Consider the following 23,476-nt stretch of genomic DNA (forward strand, 5'->3'; position numbering starts at 1 on the left):
AAAAACACCATAATAGAGGCTCAAACTAAATATACAACCCAAACTAAAAAAAATTAAGAGGACCAAAAAAAAAAAAAAGCCACCATGGCTAAACAGAGTAAAAGAGGTGGTTAAAGCAAAAAGACATCCTTTAAAAACTGTACATCAAATCCTAATGAGGAAAATAGAAAGGAGCATAAACTCTGACAAATCAAGTATAAAGGTGTAATTAGGCAGGCCAAAAAAGAATTGGAAGAGCAACTAGCAAAAAACACAAAAAACAAACAGCTTTTTTTGTTTTAATAAAGTACATCAGAAGCAGGAAGCCTGCCAAACAATCCGTGGGGCCACTCAACCATCAAGGTGCTAAAGTAGCACTCAAGGAAGGCCAGTCCATCACAGAGAAACTAAATGAATTCTTACCATTGGTCCTCACTGAAGAGGATGGGAGGGAGATTCCCACACCTGAAACATTCTTTTTAAGTGACAAATCTGAGGAAATATCCCAGGCTTAGGTGTCAGAGCAGGTTTTGGAACAAATTGATAAGCTAAACAGTAATAAGTCACCAGGACCAGATGGTATTCACCCAAGAGTTCTGAAGGAACTCAAATATGAAATTGAACTACTGATTGTGGTATGCAACCTCTTACCAGATGACTGGCAGATAGCTAACGTGATGCCAATTTTTAAAACAGGCTCCAGAGGCGATCCTGGCAATTACAGGCCATAAGCATACTTCAGTACCAGGTACATTGGTTGAAACTATAGTAAAGAACAAATTATCAGATACATAGATGAATATGATTTGTTGGGAAAGAATCAACATGGCTTTTGTAAAGGGTAATCATGCCTCACTGATCTATAGAATTCTTTGACAGGATCAACAAACTTATGGACACGAGTAACACTGTACTTGGACTTTCAGAAAGTATTTGACAAGGTTCAATGTCAAAGGCTCTTAAGAAAAGTAAGCAGCCAAAGAATTAGAGGGAAGATCCTCTCATGGACCAGTAACTGGTTAAAAAATAGAAAACCAAGGGTAGGAATAAATGGTCAGTTTTCACAATGGAAAGAGGTAAACAGCGGGGTCCCCCAAGGATCTGTACTGGGACCAGTACTGTTCAACACATTTATAAATGATCTGGAAAAGGGGGTAAACAGAGAGGTGCAAAGTTCACAGACAGTACAAAATTACTCAAGATAGTTAAGTCCAAAGCTGACTCTGAAGCGTTTCAAGGAAAAACTGGGCGACTGGGCAACAAAATGGCAGATGAAATTCAATGTTGATAAATACAAAGTAATGCACATTGGAAAACATAATCCCAACACCATACAAAATGATGGGGTGTAAATTAGCTACTGCCACTCAAAAAAGAAATCTTGGGGCCATTGTGGATAGTTCTCTGAAAACATCTTCTCAGTGTGCAGCGGCAGTCAAAAAAGCTATCACAATGTTAGAAACTATTAGGAAAGGGACAGATAATACAAAAAATATCATAATGCCACTATACAAATCCCATGGTATCCCACATCTTGAATACAGCATGCAGATCTGGTCACCTCATCTCAAAAGATACATTAGAATTGGAAGACACAGAGAAGGACAACAAAAATGATTAGGGGTACGGAACAGCTTCCATATGAGGAGAAATTAAAAAAGACAGACTGTTCATCTTAGAAAGGAGATGACTAAGACGGGATATGATAGAGGTCTACAAAATCATGAATGGTGTGGAGAGAGTGAACAGGGAAGTGTTATTTACCCCTTCATAGAACACAAGAACCAGTGGTCAACCAAAAAATTAATAGGCAGCAGGCTTAAAACATAAGGAAGTACTTCTTCACCCAACACAGTTAACCTGTGACACTCATTGCCAGGGGTTGTTGTGAAGGCCAAAAGTATAACTGGGTTCAAAAAAGAATTAAACAAGTTCATGGGGGATGGATCCATCAATGGCAATAAGTCCCAGGTGTCCCTAAGTCTCTGACTGCCAGACAGGGAATGGATCACTCAATAATTGCCCTGTTCTGTTCATTCCCTCTGAAGCATTTGGCACTAGCTACTGCTCGAAGACAGGATAGTGGGCTAGATGGACCATTGGTCTTGACCCAGTACAGCCATTCTTATGTTCTTGTGAAACAGTTTTCACAGTGTAGTTTAAAAAATTAGCACTCAGTATATTTCAGTGTCTCATGGACTCTTTTCAACAAAGAACATAGTTTAGATTCCTCAACTGGCCTCAGTCTTCAATTAAGGATGTGTTTTATATTCCTTATTTGATCTAGACACTTTAACATAGGATACTTTGAAAAGCCCAGGAGAAAAAACAAAAACAAATGATCATTAAATGCATCTGTGTCATAAGAACAGGCGGACATATACAAATGTGAAAGAGACAGTTTAAAAGATACACACTCCATTCCACATTCTCATTAGAGAAGATGGCTAGCATCCCGCCACACCCCTCCCAAAAAGCCTCCTTTCAACCAGGCTCGCACATCATCTCAGCTATTCCATGACCCCTCCATTCAATTGCCTGCACCCCAGCTTCCTCCCACAGACTCTTGTAATATCCTGGTTTGCCCCAACTCACCACAGCCTTTAGAGGCAACTCTGAAGTGCCTCACTTAAGGGACACATTTAAAAGAGAGTGAGGTTCCATGGAAGTTACAAGCATTGCTGGCTATTTGGAGAAGGATCAATAGGTCACAAAGACCTGGGGCCTAACAGAATTTTTTCCCCCAGCAACATGGATCGGCCTGAGGACTTATAACACTCCTTCCCTAGGACCTGTGCAGGTTAATCGGGGCCCTAAAAGGTGTAACACACTTCCCATTTGTTAAATCCTTCAGGTGTTGCAGCATCAACAGAAACCCTTGGAATCCTCTGCGTCAAAAGACTGAATGCAGGGTGAAGTACTCCAAGGTCATTTGGTATTTCTGATGAAACTCTGGAGGCTGCCTGGGCCACTATATCTGGGTAGGAAAGGTCTCATGGAGGTGGTAACTGCTAAACACCTCACCAACATTACAAGACTCACCTATCAGTTATCTTGGCAAAATCTGACACTTCTAGAAAACAAACGGGCCTGCAGAAGCAATAAACTCAGATCCTGATCTTGCAAACACTTACATACATACAGTAATTTTATGTATAATGGGACTACTCGCATCCGTAAGCATCTGTACGATCAGGGCCTAAACCACCAACAAATAACTGACCAGACGCTCACAGGGCTACACGTCCCACCGAAAGTAAAAATATGATGAATTGCCAGAAGACTTGTAATTGTTGTTTTTGTCAGATGTTCAGCACCATGCAACTGGACAGAAAATCCAACAGTAACAGGACACTTACAAGTTAAAATTCATATTAAAAAAAGAGAGAGAGAATTAACCACCTGTGTTGCTAGCACCTCAGATTTTTAGAAATTGAGTTTATTTTTCACCTCTTAGGTTCTTGTGCTGCAAACGCACATCTGCCTAATTTTATTCATATCAAAGACAGTTGGACTACTCACATGGGTAAAATTAAGCACAGCTGTAAGAGTTTGTAGGCTCCAGGCTTTAGACTGTCCACTTCTTGCATTTCTATCAGTTTGAGCAATGTAAACAAACCATTCAGTTTTTAATCTTTCAGTTTCTGATTGCATGCATCGGGAAAATAACTGCAATGTTTGGTTTTCAGCCACTACATTAGAATGCTAGATAGCTTTTAAAAATAAACTGTTCCCATTCATATTTTTATTTCAGTGGAAACATTTCTATTGGCATTAGGTTTTGTCAAATATTACTTAAGAAAATGTAGGCTGACCCGACAGCACCCCTTCAAGTATTTGATCTTTAGTAACTAAACTGAAAACTAAGGATGTGCTCTTGCAAGCTTATGTGCAGCGTCTATCTGTGCATGGGAACTTAAAGCATCAGGATCTAAACTGTGACAATACTGGTCTTATGAATAAGTCTGTATAAACCAGCCTGAAATTTCTGCAACAAGACATTTTTGAGCTATGAGAGATCACAAATACAAAGATTTAAACCTTAGCCAAAAAGTGGTTCCTTCCACACCCCAAAAGAAGAAAAAAAAAATCTGTCTTCTTGCCTTTGACAAAGCATGAAAAAATTCAAGCCAAAAGGAGTTTATTGAACATTTGGAGATTTATAACAAAAACACACAGAGATGAGATTATAAAGGAAACAGTATTTAACCTACCACTATGCAGGCTCACTAGTAACTCCCTATCAGTGGGGCACTGACTAGAGAGCAATGACTCACCTCCTCAAGGTGAAATACAGAAAGGGGGTGGGGAGGAAGAGAAACATTCTAACATCTTTGGAGATAAAAGGAAATTAATGTTTTGCATCTGGTGTGCAAGTTATGTCTGAATAAAACATGCCCCAGAGTCTGCAGCTATACATTCCTGCACAAATAAATAAAAATTAGAAATAAGAAGGGAGATATGTAGTTGGCCATGTGAATTCAGATCCCAGTCTCAGATTCACAAGCTAGTAGGAGGCAGAGACTAGCCATTCACAGCAGCAAGCCTATCAGATAATTTATTTTAAATACCTTTAACTAAATACAATACTAGGACTCATGGAAAGTGGCAGATTAACACCACACTGAAAGCTGAAGTGATTCTCATCTACAGACCAAATACAGCACAAACAGCAGCAGAAGCGTCTCCACATCACCCCAACGATGGGCCCACAGCCTACCCATGATAGCTACCTCATAGGAGTACAAGAGCAGGTAAGTCCCCATGCTCATTTATTCCTGGCCTTCTCTGTTACTCACAAGCTCAAAACATGCCAATTATTATGGTGTTTTCTGGAATGTGAACTTTCCACTGAGAAGCAGGCCAATTCACTTCTTTCCTCCTCCCCCTCGCACCCTCCTCCCTTTAATTCTGGATGGCAACAGCTTTCAGTCATCATTGACCTGGGCTGGATTCAAGCTGGTCACCTAAAAGATTCAAGGACCCAGATCCCACTACATACTATTACCCAAGCCAGCTTCCCCAGCTCTGGTGACCTGAGCAGGGATGTTCATAGAGTTCAGTTTCTCAGATAAACGTTAGATGCAAAGCCTGAGGGGACTGGAGGTATGTTTAAAGCAGAGGAAAGTGATCTTCAAAGCTTTCAGGGGCTTAAGGAATATCTTACCACTACTACACTGCTGTCCCTGAGGAAAATGTTTTTAAGCCATCTAGTTCTTTGCACACCTCACCTTTAAAAAGCCTCTCAGCCTTATGCTTTAATATCTAACTTTCACATGACTGGAAAAATACCAGGAAGCACTTGTGAATGCCTACAGTTTGTAATTCAAATACCAAAACACCATAAAGGCTCAAAGTTAGTTGGAAAGTGATGATTTTTAAAAGACAGCACAAGGCACCCACTCAGATTCACAAATTCTAAGGCCAAAAGAAGATCATCTAGTCTGACCTGGAAACAATGTAAGTTGTTTCCGTACAAGTCTCCCCCTACTTTCCCTCAAATACAACAGACTTCTGGGCTCACCCTACTGAGCTGCTCTATCCCTCCCTCCATCTGACCTCCTGAGGTCCCTTCCAACCCTGATATTCTATGATTCTATGATCTGCAGACACACAAACCAAAGAGAGATCTGAAAGGAGGAGTGAATGCTGATTGCAAGGGTCAGATGCTAGATCTATTCTCCCCTAAGGACTACCACAGAGACTCTCCTCTGAGAAACCAGGGTGACGGGCATACTATTTTTAGGGTTGCTAAAATTGTCAAAAAAAAAAGGGTCTGCTTTCTTAGCAACCCCACCTCTCCTCTCCATATCATCATCGTTATTATAATTAATATTAGCAATAGTAATAAGCAGCACTCACCTACACTTGCCAGAAGTATTATTTGCAGCTTTTTGAAGCACTCAGCAACTCCTGATCTTGTTGTACACAGAGATGAAGAAATAAGGGCCATCCCTTGTAATAAGGGACTGTTGGCAACCCTACCATAAGCACCTTTCTAGCACCAACTACACAGGCATGCCGCGTCCCAAGCCCTGCGGATAGTACGCTGAGCTTCCAGCCTGGACCTGTTGCAGGTAATTTCTCTGAAGCCAAATAATGGGTGCAAAACACACATTACGCCAACAGGTCCTAGCAACTCAAAACGTGCCCGGCTCACCAAGAGGGAATGTTTGCATTTGAAACAAAACTCATTTTTAAGCCACTGTGAGTCATCGGAGTTTCCAGCCGCCTTTAGGCTACGGCTGCAGGATTAGCCCGGCAGCCCTCGACCTAAGCAATGCTGCTTAGTCTGCAAAGCGCTCGGTGACTAATGCCACACACAACTCCCCCCACCCCACCCGCGGCCAGGAGAGCAGAGCGGGGCCGCCCCCAGTCTAGAGCGCTTGCTGCAGCGCGCTGCCGGGGACGGAGCCACGAGCGGCCTCCCCGCAGCCCATCCCGCGAAAGGCAGCAGGCGAGGGGCCGCCCCCCTCCTACCGTGCAGCAGGAGCAGGCAGGGGGCGAGAGGCTCGCCCAGGGCCACGGGAAGGGCGCCCCAAAGACAGCCCCGCCAGGCAATCCCCGGGGGCGCGGCCTGGAAGGGGTTAAGCCAGCAGGAGAACCCCCCCCCAAGCCGCCCAGGGAGCGGAGCGGAGCGGAGCAGGGGCGGCCAGGCTCTTTCCCGGGCGCTGTGGCTCAGTCCCCCCCGCCAGCAGCTCACCTGGCTGCCGCCGGCTTCCAGTGGCACCTGGAGCGGAGGCCCGGCCGCGCAGCCCCTTCCAGCGCTGGAGCCGAGCCCCTGCCTGCTCCCTCGGAGCCCGGCCGCTTCCTCCACCTGCTCCAGCTCGGCTCTTCCTCCCCGAGACGCGCCCGACTCCTCCCCGGGAGGGCTCCGCGCGGCTCCCTCCCGCGCGCCCCCGCTGCACCTCTGTGGGCGCGGGGAAGGGGCCGGGACTGGGGCGGCCGCAGGTAGGGTGCAGGAGAGAGGCTCAGCCCGCCCCGCGAAAGTCACGGGCTGCCTGCGACGAGACGTGGTGAGGCAGGCCCGTGAGTGACAGTGCGCAGGTCTGAAGGATGTTGGGACTGTCAAGTCCAATCTGAGGGTGAATCTGACCTAACACTATTAGCCCCATACAAAAAGTGTTGTTTGTTTTTTTCTTTAGCGAGCCCGTCATGTACTTCTACGCACGCCAGGGTTTATGCGTTACTAGTCATTTTGAAGCCAGCAGCAGATCGTGATTGTGTTTGTCTAGATCTGCTCCTGGATCACTTTGCACCCCAGTGGTAAATGAGCTTTTGTTTTGTTGTGGGCATTGTGGCTATTAAAGAGAGATGAGGACAGGCCAAGCAGGAGCAAGGATATCTGGCTTCTAGTCCCAGCTCTGTCACTCTCTTGCTGTCACATGGGGTCTGAGCTTTGAAAGATATGTTTACACTTGTGGTGAGGAATCCCAGTGAAATCATGTGTTTAACTTGAATCCACTAGGGCAACCCACATATTTGAAGTGAAACATGCATAAATTTTTGCAGGGGCTAAATTTATTTATGCCTCAGTTCCCCATCTGTAAAATAAAGGAGGACAAGGTATTATCAGTTTAATAAACACATCTGTAATCTGGTTTAATGAATGCACTAGAGCTGTTCGGTTTGTTTTATTTTAATTTTCAAACAAAGTTTCATTCAAAAAAATTCAGGTTTTTAAGTTTTCAATTAAAAAATTGAAATAAAATGCATCTTCTCATTGTTGTATTTTGGTTCCCGCCTCCGCCGCCATTTTTCAAAACGTTACTGTTTTTTCCACTGCACTAGGCACTTGTCTGCATCTTTAGATAAAAATCTGTCTCTAAATCACTTTTTGAAAATGGGACTTTAGGCTCCTAAACTATTTAGGAGCTTTTGAAAATTTTATCCTAAGTGATTTGCTGATGGCCGCACAGCCAGTCATTGTCAGAGATAGGATTTGAATTTAAGAGTTCACGGCTCTCAGTTCTGTACTCAGACTACTAGACTACACTTCTTTCTACTGAGGTAAATACATAATTAGCCTCTCCCTACCACTCCTGATACTTTATTCACTAACTTTTACACTCTAATAATAACTGACTTTGGTTTTAGGATGTACAACACAGAGTGTAGATGTATCATAGTAGATGAAAAACTTACATTTTTCCCCATTTCCAATCTTTTGAATGTTTTAAAAGTTGATATTCACCCCACTGCAGATGACCCTGCAAAGCTGCCCACACCACTTAAGCCCTTAGAGACAAAATCCTAGCCCAGAGTAATCTAAAGGTGTTTTGTCATTGACTTCAATGAGGTTGGCATTTAGACCCCGATCCTGCAAACACTTATGCACATGCTTAACTTTAAGCGTAAATAATCCTATTCACTTTAAGGGGGGACTACTCACGTATAAAGTTCCAGCTATGCCATTGTAGCAATGTAGCATAGACACTTAATACAGCAACAAAAGGGGGTTTTCCGTTGCTGTAGTAAATCCACCCCCTCAAGAAATGGTAGCCAAGTTGATGGAATAACTCTTCTGTTGACCTAGCGGTCTCTACACCAGAGCTTAGATTGGTTAAACTACCGCTTTCAGGGGTGTGAATTTTTCCACATCCTTGAGTGACATAACTAGATTTATCTAAATTATAGGTGTAGACCAGGCCTAAGTCTTTGCAGGATCTGGGTCCTAGTTCTTAATTTGAGGCTTAAGTGGTGTGGAGAGCCTGGAATAAGTCCTCTGCACTGGGTGGAATTTCAAGCACAATGCAAAAGTATTTCAAATCTGCTATATTTTTTTACACTCATAACAACCATTCTGTAAAATTCTCTATGACTATATTTGAAAGCATGTTCATTTTCAAGAAGCTGAGACATTTATGCCAAACCTCAAATTCATATTCTGATTGAAAATAAAATTTGTCAGGGAAGTGCCAGACAAACACAGTATGACATTTTAATGTCCTTTGAACAACTGAGATTATGTTGTGATTCTAACACATTCCAAATTTTCAGATTCTTGAGTAGGTTGGTAATTTGAATCTGAAAGATACTTTGCATCTCAAGAATTTCTCAGGTGATGTGCACTCTATCATGCTAAGATGGACGTACAGCCAGTATTGCTTTAATTTCCTTCTGCTTACGTTAGTTTCTGTCACCATCTGGGAATATATTGCAACTGAAATCACAGAAACAAAACTTCAAGAAAACCAGCCCAGAGAGGCTCTGATCTTGATTGGAGCGTCTGAATGCAACTATAATATAAGTAAAGAATATTTGCTTTTTGGATATATGAAGATACTAACTGTTCCTCCAAGAAACATACATTTAGCATTTAAAAATAGAAATATTTTAAATGTAAAGATGTTGTGTAGTTGTGTTAATCGAAGCCCTGAAGAGACAGGAAAAGGCTCTCAGGTACAAAGATAAATAGATAAAATAAGAACGAATATTTGCATATAGAGTATTTCTTCTGTGTTCATTGGACACGTATCACCTTTAACAAGAATGAGCTCTCAAAACTGGAGACTCTCATACAAAACCAACGTTCCACACAAACTTCCACATGGCTGGACTTTACAAAAACAAGACAAGCCATTTACAATGCACAGAGGAAAAAGGACAGTAAACGATCTAAACTTCTTCATGCCACAGGGGGCTAAAATAGTGGTGCCCGTAACTCACCCAACAATATTGTTAATCTATCCAACCACACACTTAGTCCGGCAGAAGAGTGTGTCCTATCTCGGGGACTCTCTTTCCACCCTACCACCTCCACAAACATGATACAGCTCTGCGGTGATCTGGAAGCCTACTTTCGCCATCTCCGACTCAAGGAATATTTTCAACACACCACTGAACAGTGCACTGACCCACAGGAACCCTCCTACCAACAGTACAAGAAGAAGAATTCTGCGTGGACTCCTCCTGACGGTCGAAATGACAGACTGAACTTCTACATAGAGTGCTTCTGCAGACGTGCACAGGCTGAAATTGTGAACAAGCAGCATCACTTGCCCCATAACCTCAGCGATACAGAACGCAACGCCATCCACAGCCTCAGAAACAACTCTTACATTATAATCAAAGGGGCTGACAAAGGAGGTGCTGCTGTCATAATGAACAGGTCAGATTATGAACAGGAGGCTGCCAGGCCTCTCTCGAACACCACATTCTACAGGCCACTATCCTCTGATTGCACTGAGGAGTACCAAAAGAAACTACACCATCTGCTCAAGAAACTCCCTGCTATATCACAGGAACAAATCTACACAGACACACCTCTAGAGCCCCGACCAGGGGTATTCTATCTGCTACCCAAGATCCATAAACATGGAAACCCTGGGGGAGCGGGAGGCTCGGATACATTCAATGATACCACACCAGGTACATAAGTATAACTGGTTTTATTGCCAAAGTATAATAAGCTTCCCAGCCTTCACACATTACTAAATACGTGCTTTCCAGCAAGCAAGCAAGAATCAATGCTTACACCGCTTCTGGTATGCACAGTCCTGGACCCTCCAGCCTTGTCCTTGTGGGCTTGTAGCAGGCACTGCTCCAGCATGGGGAATTCCTGGGCACCCACAAGGCCAGGGTCCGCAGGTGAGACTGTTCATCTAAAGCAATTCTCATAGTTCCCTTTATCATCATCTCCTTCAAAGGGGGGTGGGGGCGTATTCACCCACAAGGAGGCTCTGGCAAGAAACAGTACTGCTCTCTATTCCCACACTCAACACTCTCCGGGCCTTCCTTATCTCTTTCCTTGTTTATCCAGTCAAGTGTCTGCAAGCCAGCCTGGCCGGTCAAAGCCAGTTCACTACTAGCTCCCTCCGAACCATTCTGTAACAATAGCCCAAGGTAACGGGCAGTCAGCCCCAACACCTGGACGCCCCATCATCTGAGGCATTGGCACTCTTACGGCAGGGTTATCTGGCTATTTGGACTCTCTCCTCAGACTCTACGTTACCAGCACTCCTAGCTATCTTTGAGACCCCACCAACTTACTGAGGAAACTACAATGCATTGGTGATCTTCCTGAAAACACCATCCTGGCCACCGTGGATGTAGAAGCTCTTTACACCAATATGCCACACGAGGATGGACTACAAGTTGTCAGGAACAGTATCCCTGATGAGGCCATGGCACACCTGGTGGCTGAGCTTTGTGACTTTGTCCTCACCCACAACCATTTCAGATTAAGGGACAACTTATACCTTCAAGTCAGTGGCACTGCTATGGGTACCTGCATGGCCCCACACTATGCCAACATTTTTATGGCTGACTTAGAACAACGCTTCCTCAGCTCTCATCCCTAGCGCCCCTACTCTACTTGCGCTACATTGATGACATCTTCATCATCTGGAAGGGAAGGAGGCCCTTGAAGAATTCCACCTGGATTTCAACAATTTCCACCCCACCATTAACCTCAGCCTGGACCAGTCCACACAAGAGATCCACTTCCTGGACACTACAGTGCAAATAAGCAATGGTCACATAAACACCACCCTATACCGGAAACCTACTGACCGCTATACTTACCTACATGCCTCCAGCTTGCATCCAGGACACCACATGATCCATTGTCTACAGCCAAACCCTAAGATACAACCGCATTTGCTCCAATCCCTCAGACAGAGACAAACACCTACAAGATCTTTATCAAGCATTCTTAATACTACAATACCCACCTGGGGAAGTTAGGAAACAGATTGACAGAGCGAGACAGGTACCCAGAAATCACCTACTACAGGACAGGCCCAACAAGGAAAATAACAGAACACCACTGGCCATCATGTACAGCACCCAGCTAAAACCTCTTCAGCACATCATCAACGATCTACAACCTATCCTGGAAAATGATCCCTCACTCTCACAGACCTTGGGAGGCAGGGCAGTCCTTGCTTACAGACAGCCCTGCAACCTGAAGCAAATACTCACCAGCAACTACACACCACACGACAGAAACACTTACCCAGGAACCAATCCCTAGAATAAACCCGTTGCCTACTTTGTCCTCATATCTACTCTCGTGACACCATCACAGGACCCAATCACATCAGCTACACCATCAGGGGCTCATTTACCTGCACATCTACTAATGTGATATATGCCAGTAATGCCCCTCTGCCATGTACATTGGCCAAACCAGACAGTCTCTATGTAAAAGAATAAATGGACACAAATCCGACATCAGGAATGGTAACATACAAAAGTCAGTAGGAGAACACTTTGGTCTCCCTGGACATTCTATAACAGATTTAAGAGTAGCCATACTTCAACAAAAAAACTTCAAAAACATACTTCAAAGAGAAACTGCAGAGCTACAATTCATTTGCAAATTTAACACCATTAATTTGGGCTCAAATAGGGACTGGGAGTGGCTGGCTCACTACAAAAGCAATTTTCCTTCTCTTGGTATTGACACCTCCTCATCAACTATTGTGAGTGGACCACATCCACCCTGACTGAATTGGCCTTGTCAACACTGGTTCTCCACTTGTAAAGTAACTCCCTTCTCTTTATGTGTCAGTATATTTATCCCTGTATCTGTAATTTTCACTCCATGCATCTGAAGAAGTGGGGTTTTTATCCACGAAAGTTTATGCCCAAATAAATGTTAGTTTTTAAGGTATCACCGGACTCCTCATTGTTTTTGTGGATACAGACCAACACGGCCACCCCTCTGATACATATCACCTTTAGTCTCACACTAATTACACTAATACTGAAACATATTGCAGTTAATTTAAGTCAATCTATTTTAGGGCTCAATTATGGCTCTGCAGAGGCTGCGCAGTTCGGGGAGGGGAATAAAATGTGCCCTCAAAGTAGAGATGGCTGGCGGCATTGTGCCTTTGTAAATCATGATACATCCTGCAGCTGTGAGGAGGACTTTCTGCACTTGTATAGCATGTGGCCACAAGCCAGTGTTTCCCTCCCCACCTTCACCATGTCCATGGCAGTCCTGGGTCCAGGGTGATGGGAACATAACACTTCTGGGGTCATTACTGCTGCTAGCAGCAGCAGCTGCCAAGCATTTAGAGCCAAATTACGGGCTGCTCCCGTATAGGGAAAAGGCTCCCTCTCTCCTACCTATATTCTAACGTGCCTCTGCTGAAGAAGCCCTAATTCATCTATCAAGATTCGATTTTTTCTAAAAGATCTGCTCTGGGAATTATTTTGGGGAAGCTCTGTGGTCTGTGTTATACAGGAGGTCAGACTGTGATGACAATGACCCCTTCTGGCCTTGACATCTATGAATCTATCATTTGGCCCTTATTATCTATGCTACTGAGCTCTGGAGATTCAGTCAGACACATAAAACAGCCGAGGAGCAAATGCAAAAATTGTACCGCTTCGTTTATGCAAAGTGTTTGTGGGGGGTGGAGGGAAGATATTTGAAATATGTGCACAACAGAAATTTAGATGAAGGGAAGAGCAATCTATTGTGCCCAGGGGTTTTAGCTGGGAATTTCCATTCACTAGGATATGTCTAAATTAGGGTGACCAGATGTCCCAATTTTATAGGGACAGTCCCAATATTTGGGGTTTTCTCTTATCTAGGTGGTGCCTATTACCCCTCACCCTGATTTTTCACACTTGCTATCTGATCATCCTCGTCTGAATGAGGCCTGTATCTCCTCCTTTCAGCACTGTTTCCCTGCAGCAGTGAAAGGCTGTGGCAAGTCATAAAATTAATTACTGTCCTTGTTTATCAGGATGGCACTGGGCAACCCATTGCTGGCGATTACACACATGAGAACAGACAGGAAGGACCACGGTTCACCAACACCCATCCGCTGCAAGGGCTGGAAATTGATAGCATGGGGTGTGACCACCTGATCTTATCTGATCATTCCTGTTCAGTCCTCCAAAGAAAGGTGGGAAAACAGAAGAGTTTCTGCCAGGTACATCAGGGGAAGATTTCTTCCTCACCCAAAATGCAGTGGTCAATTTAACCCTGTGCATGTGATCAAGAAACACAACAGTTAAACACTTATCCCCATTCATACCCCCTCAGTGAAACTGGTCTCATTGTTCTTTTCCCATTTTGAATCCAAGTAAGTGGATTTTACCAGTATCTGCAGGGATAGAGAATTCCAAATACTAATAATCCTCTGAAAGCCCCTCCATGTATTTAATAATCTGAGTAGACCACGTCATACTGTGATCTCCTCCCACTCTTTCCACTCTGTTACAAAAAAAGTACACAGTTATGGAAAACATAATTCCAGTCTACTGCTGAGTAAATTACTTTCATGCTGTCAAAGTGATACAAACGTCGTAGCTGCAAAGTTTCCAATAGGAAACTACTGTTAGTGTAAACAAAACCTTTGTGTTATCTTATACCAGCAGGATTGCTGGGAGTGAATTCAAGCCAAAGAAAGGGATAAGGCCTTTCAGAAAAAGTGGTGTTTAGCTTGTGTTTGTGCTTATAAAGCACGAACACTAGGAGATTTAATGGCTAAGGTTTTTAAAGCCTCCTAAGAGATTTGGACACGCAATTCCCATTAAGATGAATAAGAATTGGGCATCCAAATATTTTGGGAGTCTGAAAATCTCAATCTGCAAAGAATGAAGCGGATTAAATATGCTAATGAAGGGTATAAATGGGGAATGAAGGGGATTCCATTTAATGGGGGTGGGAGGATAAGGGGACCTGAATGCTGTTAGGAGGCTATGTCTGCATCTTGTCCTGAGCATCCCGGCTGTAGACCTGGAAATACCTAGGAACTTGTGCCATACTTTTTTATGGGCACTGTGTGTGCAAACTAAGCCTTGGTCTACACTAGAAGTTGAGGTCGAATTTAGCAGCGTTAAATCGATTTAACCCTGCACCCGTCCACATGACGAAGCCCTTTTTTTTTTTACTTAAAGGGCTCTCAAAATCGATTTCCTTATTTCACCCCCAACAAGGGGATTAGCGCTGAAATCGGCCTTGCTGGGTTGAATTTGGGGTACTGTGGACACAATTAGACGGTATTGGCCTCCGGGAGCTATCCCAAAGTGCTCCATTGAAACTGCTCTGGACAGCATTCTCAACTCAGATGCACTGGCCAGGTAGACAGGAAAAGGCCCGCGAACTTTTGAATTTCAATTTCCTGTTTGGCCAGCGTGGCAAGCTGCAGGTGACCATGCAGAGCTCATCAGCAGAGGTGACCATGCAGAGCTCATCAGCAGAGGTGACCATGATGGAGTCCCAGAATCGCAAAAGAGCTCCAGAATGGACCGAACAGGAGGTAAGGGATCTGATCACTGTATGGGGAGAGGAATCCGTGCTATCAGAACTACGTTCCAGTTTTCGAAATGCAAAAACATTTGTCAAAATCTCCCAGGGCATGAAGGACAGAGACCATAACAGGAACCCGAAGCAGTGCCACGTGAAACTTAAGGAGCTGAGGCAAGCCTACCAGAAAACCAGAGAGGCAAACGGCTGCTCCGGGTTAGAGCCCAAAACCTATGGCTATGATGAGCTGCATGCCATTTTATGGGGGTTCAGCCACCATTACCCCAGCCCCAGCCCCAGTTGTTTGACTCCTTCAATGGAGATTGAGGCAACACAGAAGCAGGTTTTGGGGACGAAGAAGATGATGATGATGATGAGGTTGTAGATAGCTCACAGCAAGCAAGCGGAGAAACCGGTTTTCCCGACAGCCAGGAACTGTTTCTCACCCTGGACCTGGAGCCAGTACCCCCCGAACCCACCCAAAGCTGCCTCCTGGACCCGGCAGGCGGAGAAGGGACCTCCGGTGAGTGTACCTTTTAAAATACTATACATGGTTTAAAAGCAAGCATGTGAAAGGAATAATTTGCCCTGGCATTCGCAGCTCTCCTGGATGTACTCCCAAAGCCTTTGCAAAAGGTTTCTGGGGAGGGCAGCCTTATTGCTTCCTCCATGGTAGGACACTTTACCACTCCAGGCCAGTAACACGTACTCAGGAATCATTGTACAACAAAGCATTGCAGTGTATGTTTGCTGGCGTTCAAACAACATCCGTTCTTTATCTCTCTGTGTTATCCTCAGGAGAGTGATATCATTCATGGTCACCTGGTTGAAATAGGGTGCTTTTCTTAAGGGTGGAGGGGCTAGCCATGCGCTGGGGGGAGGCAAAATGCGACCTTGGAACGAAAGCACATGTGCTATGTATGTAATGTTAACAGCAAGGTTTACCGTGAAGGAGTGTACCCATTGTTCTAGAAAATGTGTCTTTTTAAATACCACTGTTCCTTTTTTTTTCTCCACCAGCTGCATGTGTTTCAAGGATCACAGGATCTTCTCCTTCCCAGAGGCTAGCGAAGATTAGAAGGTGAAAAAAATGTACTCACGATGAAATGTTCTCTGAGCTCATGCTGTCCTCCCACACTGACAGAGCACAGACGAATGCGTGGAGACAGACAATGTCAGAGTGCAGGAAAGCACAAAATGACCGGGAGGAGAGGTGGCGGGCTGAAGAGAGTAAGTGGCGGGCTGATGAGAGGGCTGAAGCTGAAAGGTGGTGGCAGCGTGATGAGAGGAGGCAGGATTCAATGCTGAGGCTGCTGGAGGATCAAACTAATATGCTCCAGCATATGGTTGAGCTGCAGGAAAGGCAGATGGAGCACAGACCACACTACAGTCCCTCTGTAACCAACCGCCCTCCTCCCCAAGTTCCATCGCCTCCTCACCCAGACACCCAAGAACGCGGTGGGGGGGCCTCCGGCCAACCAGCCACTCCGCCCCAGAGGATTGCCCAAGCAACGGAAGGCTGGCATTCAATAAGTTTTAAAGTATTAAACTTTTAAAGTACTGTGTGGCCTTGTCCTTCCTTCCTCCACCACCCCTCCTGGAGCTTCTCTCCTCCACCACCCTTCCTGGGCTACCTTGGTAATTATCCCCCTATTTGTGTGATGAATTAATAAAGAATGCATGAATGTGAAGCAACAATGACTTTATTGCCTCTGCAAGTGGTGATCGAAGGGAGGCGGGGAGGGTGGTTAGCTTACAGGGAAGTAGAGTGAACCAAGGGGCGGGGGATTTCATCAAGGAGAAACAAACAGAACTTTCACACCGTAGCCTGGCCAGTCATGAAACTGGTTTTCAAACCTTCTCTGATGCGCACCGCGCCCTCCTGTGTTCTTCTAACCGCCCTGGTGTCTGGCTGTGCATAACCAGCAGCCTGGCGATTTGCCTCAACCTCCCACCCCACCACAAACGTCTCCCCCTTGCTCTCACAGATATTGTGGAGTGCACAGCAAGCAGTAATAACAGTGGGAATATTGGTTTCGCTGAGGTCTAACCGAGTCAGTAAACTGCGCCAGTGCACTTTTAAATGTCCAAATGCACATTCTACCACCATTCTGCACTTGCTCAGCCTGTAGTTGAACAACTCCTGACTACTGTCCAGGCTGCCTGTGTACGGCTTCATGAGCCATGGCATTAAGGGGTAGGCTGGGTCCCCAAGGATAACTATAGGCATTTCAACATCCCCAACAGTTATTTTCTGGTCTGGGAATAAAGTCCCTTCCTGCAGCTTTTGAAAGAGACCAGAGTTCCTGAAGATGCGAGTGTCATGTACCTTTCCCGGCCATCCCACGTTGATGTTGGTGAAACGACCCTTGTGATCCATCAGTGCTTGCAACACTACTGAAAAGTACCTCTTGCGGTTTATGTACTCACCGGCTTGGTGCTCCGGTGCCAAGATAGGGATATGGGTTCCATCTATGGCCTCACCACAGTTAGGGAATCCCACTGCCACAAAGCCATCCACTATGACCTGCAAATTTCCCAGGGTCACTACCCTTGATATCAGCAGATCTTTGACTATGTTGGCTACTTGGATCACAGCAGCCCCCACAGTAGATTTGCCCACTCCAAATTGATTCCCAACTGACCGGTAGCTGTCTGGCATTGCAAGCTTCCGCAGGCCTATTGCCACTCGCTTCTCAACTGTGAGGGCTGCTCTCATCTTGGTATTCTTGCGCCTCACGGCAGGGGAAAGCAAGTCACAATGTTACATGAAAGTGCCCTTATGCATGCGAAAGTTTCACAGCCACTGGGAATCATCCCAGACCTGCAACACTATGCGGTCCCACCAGTCTGTGCTTGTTTCCCGAGCCCAGAATCAGCATTCCACCGCATGAACCTGCCCCATTAGCACCATGATACCCACATTGCCAGGGCCCGTGCTTTGAGAGAAGTCTGTGTCCATGTCCTCATCACTCTCATCACCGTGCTGACATCGCCTACTCGCCCAGTTTCGCTTTGCCAGGTTCTGGTGCTGCATATACTGCTAGATAATGCGTGTGGTGTTTAATGTACTCCTAACTGCCAAAGTGATCTGAGCGGGCTCCATGCGTGCTGTGGTATGGTGTCTGCACAGAAAAAAGGCGCGGAACGATTGTCTGCTGTTGCCCTGACAGAGGGAGGGGCGACTGACGACATAGCTTACAGGGTTGGCTTACAGGGAATTAAAATCAACAAAGGGGGTGGCTTTGCAAGAAACAGAATAGCCCCCTCAAGGACAGAAATCAAAACCTCAAGGATAGAACTCAAAACTGGGTTTAGCAGGCCGTGGATTTCACGGAGGGAGGGAGGAGAGAATGAATACAAAACAAATCTGGTCTATTTCTTGTTTTGATCCACTTCATCTATCTTTATACATCTTGCTGGCAGCAGACTGTGCAGTACGACTACTAGCCATCGTCATCTCCTGGGTGCTTGGCAGAAGACAGTGAAGTATGACTGCTGGCCATCATCTTCTGCTGGCTGCTGATTAAAAGACAGTGCACTGCCAGTAGGACTGAATCGCCACGAGACGAAATTTAAAAGGGAAATGACCTGGCTGAGTCACTCCCATGTTTGCCCAGGCGCCCCTGACCTCATCGAGGTCGGTTAAAAGAGCACCCAGGACTACATTGACGACGGCTACCAGTCATACTGCACTGTCTGCTGCCAAAAGGCAATAAACTGCTGCTGTGTAGCAATGCAGTACCATGTCTGCCAGCACCCAGGAGACATACGGTGACGGTTAGCTGAGCGGGCTCCATGCTTGCTGTGGTATGGCGTCTGCACACGTAACTCAAGAAAAAAGGCGCAAAATGATTGTCTGCCCTTGCTTTCACGGAAGGAGGGAGGAAAGGGGGGCCTGACAATATGTACCCAGAACCACCCACAACAATGTTTTAGCCCCATCAGGCACTGGGATTTCTATCCAGAATTCAAATGGGCTGTGGAGACTGCGGGAACTGTGGGATAGCTACCCACAGTGCAACGCTCTGGAAGTCGACGTTTGCCTCGGTACTGTGGACACACTCCGCCGACTACATGCACTTAGAGCATTTGTGTGGGGACACACACAATCGACTGTATAAAAACGCTCTCTACAAAACCGACTTCTATAAATTTGACCTAATTTCGTAGCATTGACATACCCTGAGAGAGACATCTGCCCACTGTGTCATGCAAAGGGAAGTGAGTGAATGCATTTTAATTCCACTGAAATGTGTCTGTGGAGCCTGCAAGAAGGAGCATGTTAGCCTCATACCACAGAACTGCTGGCAGCCTCCCTGCAGCATCAATCCACATATTCTGTGCTGGAGTAGGAGTTGCAGCCTCCCTGAGTCAGATCCACTAGCCCCTCCTGGCCCCCACGCTCCACCCCAACTCCACTCCAAAGTGAATGTTAACACTGGCCTACGAAAGCCTGGCACAGAGATGATTTCCACAGTACGCTAAAAGGCACAGACAAGCCTGCATGGCCACACCATCACTTGATCGTGTGGGGCATCAGGGTGTTGTACTGCCCCATGTGATGGCCCTTCAAACCAATAGTGGATTTCACTCTTTGTGTCTCACTTTTCCCATTTGAAACAAATACGTATCCCACAGAAGTGTTGCAAGGACCAATGCATGCCTCTGAAGCACATGCTATGTCACTGCTAAGAATTAATGCATAACTCTAGGGTTGTGTTGGCTGATGTATTTTCATCTGTCCCTCTCTCCTCGGTAATTCATCTTCTTTAAAATATAGATAATATTAGTCCTGCCATGCGTGCAGGGGACTGGACTAGACGAGTGCTCGAATTCCCTTCCAGTCTTACAATTCTATGATTCTATTTAATACAAAGAAAAAACTACTGGAAAATAATTAACATGAGAACAAAGAGAAGAACTAATGACTTAGTATTTATATTTCAGTAGTATTTAGGCTCTAATGGGCATAGGAAGACGTGGTGCCTGCACGAAAGAGCTTACAGTCTATGATCTCAATCCTGAAGTTGGGCATATTCCTGGCTTTACACATGCAAGTAGTTCCACTAAAGTCAATGAGACTTTGACTTGTATAAAATTAAGTATATATGAGTAATTGCTTGCAGGACAGGACCTAGAAATCCGAGCAACCTACAAGGGATCGGGGAGATGGATGCAATCAGAATATATATAATTTAATACACATTTTTAAAAATTGAAATAATATAAACTATTCCTGCTTGTGTTTGCTAATTTCTGGTAGCAGTCACCATAGAGGAGGTTCGTGAAAGGAGCTGAAGAAGGAGAGGGTAACAGCCTTATGGATCTCTTCAGGAAAGTCATTCCATGTGTGGATGAGGAAAAAAAGAATGAGAAAAAGGAGCCAAGATGGAAAGGATAAAACGAAATCAGCGACTCTGGTACAGTTAACGGTGAAGCAAAAGTCTGAGCTGGAGAAAATGAAGCTAGAAGCAGAGGAGGAAGAAGATAATTATGTTTTGACTGGAAAGGAGGATTCAGATGGGGGAAATCCAGTGAGTAATAGGATTAGAGGGACAACTGAAACTGTCAATATATATGATAAACTGTTTCCTCATTAGTATAAAAAAGCATGGATGGATAGATATTTCTGCAGCCATCTGATAAGCTGTGCTTGCTGATTTAATTGGTTCCTAACACCTGAGCTGCCATGTTAAATCCATTGCTCACACAGGGCCCAACCCCACAGCCACTGAATCCAATGAGATTTTTGCCACAGACTTCAATGGGAGCTGAATTGGGTTCAGAGGAAGCATTAGAAATTTCGGCAAGATTAGATCCTGTGCTGACTCCTATGCTTTGAATGCACAGTTTGAAAGGTTTGGATCAATACTGGAAGTGTAGTGTACAGGCTTAAACCTGGAGTCTCAGCATGAGCCAGGTTGAAAACTTCTCAGAAATATCTATGCCGTGGGCACAGAGACTGAGCTGAACTGTCCTGTACCCTGAATTCTGACCTAGAGGTGCCAACTGTAAAGGTGAGAAAGTTCTGGTTTCCTCATCAAACTTTCTTGATGGTAAGGGATACAGCAAGTCACCAAGAAGGGCCTGTACCCTCTTCCGGCCAATAAATGAAAGGAGCTCTAAGTTCCTAAAAAGCCAAATTTAACAACCAGAAGCGCAAAGACAGCATTGGGTTTGTAACAAGTGTAGACATCTGTCCAAAAAATGTGCCAAGAATTCAACTAATAAGCAAAACACATGACTAAAAGAAACAAGGCAGTGTTGTTTCATCAGGGACACTGTATGGTACTGTTCAGTGCAATTCAGAAGAGCACATACTCAGTGACTGTGACTGACATAGTGAAACAGGACTGACAGAAGTCCCTGACTTGAGACCTGAAAGAATATTTCAAGAGCAATATTTTCCAGGCAAATTTGTCCAGGCTAATGCTATATCACAGGCCCATCTGTAACAGTCCCTGTGGCAAAATTTGTTAGACTGGAATTGGGTTAGGGAAATATGAGGTAACCATTATTCAAGACTTACCACTGACAGGCAATTTTATTTTCTCTCTAGCATCATAAATGTATATGACATTTTTAGATAGCTAATGTTAGTCAAACAAGGAACAGAATCGATTCCTGTTATGGTCTAAAGGCACAAGCAAGGACAATACAGGACAAAATAAACACAGGAGAGGCTAGTGGAGTTCTAAGGAATAACTTTGACACTACAACCATTGTTTGTATCACATAGCAAAGTCAAATGAGGATACAGTAGGAAGAATGCCAACCTGCTGTTTCTTGCCAGCCTGCCCCAGTGTGCTAGGTCACTGCACACCACAGAAAGCCAGAACATTGCAATAATCAACCAAAGCCTTATTATTACCCAATGCCCTCAAGGCTTACAATTTCCATGACAAGCAGGAAGCCGATAGCAAGCTAATTTGTAGTAATTTGTAGCCGATAGTAAGCTAATGTTTGAGCTACTGAGGCTCTGGGAAGGCAATATAGTATGATATAGAGGGTACAAGGGATAGTGTAAAATTAAGGTGGGTCTGAATTTCAAAATTCAGATCGCACCAGTCTCTAACTGTATGCTATGGGTTTCTCAGTCTTCATTTTGTTTACCCATAGATCTTTGTTCCTTCTGCTAACTCTGAGGCATAACCAGGGGGAAAAAATCAGATGATTGCAATTTATTTTCCCAAACATGACGGAGCAACCACATACTTTCAGCATAAAGTGTATTTTACGTCTCCCTACTCTATCCCACAGGGGAGTTGAAATGGTCAATTTGTTATTGCTTGTAAAGTACTTTGAGATCCTCAGATTAAAGGCATGAAGAATGCAATGTATTATTGGGCTAAATCCTGCAGTCCACACTCAGGGCTAAATCCTTTTTGCTGAGTTAAGCCATGGTAGCTGGGCTTGGTCCTGGGGCCTCCTCCTCTGACACAAGTTGGGAGTCTTGTGTAACCACAGAAGAGAAAGTAGGATTTGTTCCTCAATTCTTGCTCAGGTAAAACTCACTGAAGTCAGTAAACAACTCCATGACTCATTCTGCTTCTAATAAAGTCTGAAAATTTTGCCAGCATCAGATGGAGCTGCCTGATATTGCACCATCTGAAGTTAATGGACGGACTCATGGGCTCATATCCTTGAAGGTAATTAAGCACCTAACTTCTATTGAGTTCAGTGGGAGTTAGGAAGATAAATACCTTTGAGGATCTGAGCCTCAGTGACTTCAGTAGGACTGGAATGTGCCCTGAGAAGTGCACAGTTTGGCCCTTTATGATTATTTATATTGCACTGTGATTAAAAAAAAATATAGTCCTGCTCACTGACATACCTCTCAGCTGTACCTTCTTTTGAAGGACATGGCTCATTTTAGTCTCAAAGTCAGCTACTTTCCCCACAAATCTAGTGTCCCCTTTTATTGTAGATCAGAAATACAGGATAATGAAACTGACATTACAGAGTTATTCACACTAAAGGAAGGAATACCACAGTATTACAGGCTTCCTGTTTAGAATTGTGGGTCCCTCTCATTTTGTGTCTTTGAACCAGATTGAGAGGTATGCTATATGCACTCTGTCCCCTGCCCTCTCTAATGTTAACTAAATACCCATGCAGATAGCTCACTTTGAACATCAAAGAGTATATTTTGCATAAATTGTGCTTCTAATTATAAATATAATATTTGTTTAGTTAAATAATAGTTAAAAATAGCATTTGTTTAGTTAAACATATCAGACATGTAAATGATTTCTCCCCTGACAGCTGCATCTAGATTAT

The 23,476-nt window shown here is 44.5% G+C and overlaps 1 protein-coding gene across 2 annotated transcripts in view; it reads right to left on the minus strand.

Moving 5' to 3' along the window:
- The window catches only part of SH3BP2 (SH3 domain binding protein 2), a 64,106-nt gene extending 57,317 nt beyond the window's left edge, over nucleotides 1-6,789 (minus strand). Inside the window, exon 1 of one of the 2 annotated variants that reach the window (XM_077815916.1) lies at nucleotides 6,683-6,789. The gene's annotated coding sequence lies outside the window, so the exon portion shown is untranslated. Of the gene's footprint in view, nucleotides 1-5,841; nucleotides 5,905-6,682 lie in introns of those variants that run through there. The other variant, XM_077815915.1, reaches the window with a different exon arrangement.
- Nucleotides 6,790-23,476: the final 16,687 nt, after the last annotated feature.

This window comes from Eretmochelys imbricata, chromosome 4 (assembly GCF_965152235.1).
Source record: "Eretmochelys imbricata isolate rEreImb1 chromosome 4, rEreImb1.hap1, whole genome shotgun sequence".
Lineage (NCBI taxonomy): Eukaryota > Metazoa > Chordata > Testudines > Cheloniidae > Eretmochelys > Eretmochelys imbricata.